Below are 3,554 nucleotides of genomic sequence, written 5' to 3'. Positions count from 1 at the left end.
CTACTCCTATGTAATCTTTATTGTTGTGATCAACAAGTATTCTGAGAGGAAAATAAGACATGAATATGAATTAAAAAGATAGCCTTTGTTTTAATTAGCATAAAGTTGGAAAAAGTTAAACATCCAAAGTTAATGTGATTATCCAACTGTTTGATGAAGTAAAATTGTGATTTGTTCTTTGTGTTCATTTTCATCTCCACTTTCTCTTTCCATCCACCCCATTCGCACCACACACCATCTATAATATTTTTTAATTATGTGTGAGACAAAAGAAAATAGATAAAAAAAATTAATCCTTTTTCTTGTATTTTTTTAAGAAAATATTTTGTATAAAATTATTTTCCTTCACATCGAATGCACCCTATAAAGAAAAAGAACTTGTGCAAAGAAATTCAAAGAAAACGAATTTATGTGTAACTAGAGGTAATATCATAAATTGATATCATGTTTGTCTAATCAAGTGATTTCTTGATCAAAAATATGAAATTTAATGTAATTAAGAAAGTGCAACCACATTCTCAAATTCTTAACGGAGAGCTGAAATTGGATTATAAAATTTGACAAAGATTCAATCGAAACAGAGAGGATGGGCATAACCAGTAGATGGGCATAATCAGTGTTTTTAAAGCTGACAGATAAGCGAGGTGAGGTGTAAATCTAAAATACAAAGGAATAAATTTCATGAATTTATGGGGCATATTTATGATTAGGCAATTCTAAGGTTTTTTATATTTATTAAAGGATAAGTTTAAACTTTGCCCCAATTAAGTGAAACTAACGGTATGAAAAAGTTCACGATCTGATCTATGGGCTGTTAACTTTCGATGGACGACTAAGAATGTCCACTAAAAGAAGCGGATTGATGAGGTCGCTTTTCAAGCACGATAGAACTATCTAAAGGGTATGAGCAACCTAAAGAGATGATCTTATCTTTTTGATGAAGGTAGTATCAAATTTTGATTAATTTGGAAAAGAGGTTAATTTTAGGGGAGACCATTCGAATGGATTGATGACTCTACTTCGATCCATCTCTCCTTTTTTCATATATTATTTTATTTTATTATTATGATAATAAGAAAAAGTAAAAATTTTAATAATTTTTCAAATAAATCACTTCTAACATAGGAAAAATATTATAATTATTATTTGAGAAAAGTAGAAAAAAATATAAAGCGATAATAATCGATATAATTTTAAAAAAAATGAAATCATCACCTACTTAATATTCAATCTCTACATCTACTGGTCTTTTCCACTCTCAATTAATATTCATGTCACATCCCTTTTTTACATACTCCAAAAATGGTATATTTTAAGTTTGAAAGGGTTTTAATATTTAAGTGACAAAGATGAAAATTTGTTTCGAAAAAGGACTATTTATATTGTTTATTCAGAGTCGCCACTTGGCATAATTCGGTGTGCCAAGTCACCTTTAGAAAATCTTTTTCGAAACCATTTGACTCTTAAACTGGTTTGCGAACAGAGATTCCGGCTAAGGAATTCTGTTGACCGAGGGGAAGGTGTTAGGCACCCCTCGATCCCGTGGTTCAACCACGGTCGCTTGGCAGAGCGTATCGGCTAAATTGACGTTACAAATGCATAAACCACACAAAAGCACGCAAAAACAATCAAACAATAACAAAACAAAACAAATGTAAAGTCCAGTCCAATTATTACAACCCGAAATAAAAATACTGAAATAACCTACACTAGTCCTAAACTATGCTTTACCCGATGCCTCGGGCCTTGATCACGAACATCCTTAGCATACAAAATTCCTCGGGACATTCCCCGGTGAATAAATACAAATTACCTCGGGGCATTCCCCGGTTAAATAAAGACACTTTGAATTGAATGCGATAAAGTAGAAAACATTCAACACTTACTCCACGTTCACATCCAACAAAGCACTTAATTCTAAAATTTTCCTACCCAAACTTACTGTTTGCCTACCCGCTCGATAACATATTGCATTCAACATCAATAATGTATCAAAAATATCATAATGTTCACTTTTATCAATTTTTGATTCCCGTCCCCAAATTTATTTCAACCAATATGATTAAATAAGTCTCAATCAAATCAACCACGGTAATTGCGATTTCTCCAACATAATATCAAAACCTATCACCACGTCATAATCATCAAACAAATACAAACAACGAAGATTCAAACCAAACGCACAACCAATAAATCAACCACACCCACAACATCAATAAATAAAGATCAGTAAAAGAAATGGACCTTAATGAAACTGATCCTTGTCGATAATAAAGAAATCCGAAGACCAAAATACTCGAACGGAGAACCTCAATCACGAATCTTCCGAATCCGAACTCTGCGTGAAAAATTGGAACAAAAAATAATAATGCTTGAGTTACGATTGGCTCGGGATTGCGTAAACAGACAGAAACAACTCAGAATCTAACCAAAACTAAATGAAGCAAAGAGATTCCGGTGAGAATTAAACCAAAATCAGGATCGGGAACAACGGTTTGACGCGGATTTGGGTGGAACAGAGGGCTGGTCATCATATTTTTAGTTACACCGGAGCTCCGGCGAACCCGAAATCTTCGGAAATTAAACTCCAGTGAGCTCACAGTAAACAAAACCCATTAAACAGTCGGGTTCCGGCCAGATCTCGTCTAGATGTCGGCGAAAAGGAAAGGATTTTTTGGCGATTTTGAAACTGATTCGACCAACACCAACGACGGAAAAGCAGACGCCGGCACCGAGATAGCCGAAAAAATCAGAAAGAAGGTGGATTTCTCCCCGTTTACTATATTCCGTTGCCGGATTCCGATTGGTGTTTTAGGGACTGCCGGCGTTGGTGTGGTGGTGTTGGTCGGAGCGGGGGCTGGGAGACGAGCTGGCTACGGCGACAGTGAGCTGGCTGTCGTCGTTGATCGGATGGAGAGGCGACGGTCGCCGACGAAGTTTTTGAGAGAGAGAGTGAAAATCTTTTTGTTTTTGTTTTTTTTTATCCGGCCCTTTTTGTTACTGATGGTCCCCTCTTTTTGTGAAAGTGTGTGTGTATATATTATTTTCCAAAAATAGAAGAATGGTCCTTTTTTTCCTCCTTCTTTCCTGGAAGTTTTCCAATGTTTATTTTTTTTTGCCCAAGAAAATGAGGGACCCACGTGGAGGTAAGGGTATGGTAGGTAGGTAGAGGGTGATTTGTCATTTTCTTATTGGGGAGGGTTGTTAGGATGTTAAAAGAATAAAAGTTTGTTAGGGATTTTGTTGAGAGTTACTTTTTTTGTATTTTTGTGGGATGTAATTACGTGGATGAGAGTATATGATATGATAAGGTAAAAATGAATAAAATCGAACTTTTGAGGGGGACAAAATTATGTGTCTATAATTCACATTGAATTTTTTTAATTAATCGTATTAAATTAAGATATAGGTATATATTAAGAGAAAATACATCAAAACCCCCTTGAACTTGTCGCCAAAATTTACTTTAGACCTTAAACTAATCAAGCAATTATTTACCCCCTTAACAACTTTCAAGTGAATTAAATTCAACCCTTACGGCTGACGTGGCAAAA

The sequence above is a fragment of the Capsicum annuum genome, chromosome 8 (assembly GCF_002878395.1).
Source record: "Capsicum annuum cultivar UCD-10X-F1 chromosome 8, UCD10Xv1.1, whole genome shotgun sequence".
Lineage (NCBI taxonomy): Eukaryota > Viridiplantae > Streptophyta > Magnoliopsida > Solanales > Solanaceae > Capsicum > Capsicum annuum.
Note: the sequence above shows the minus strand (reverse complement) of the source record.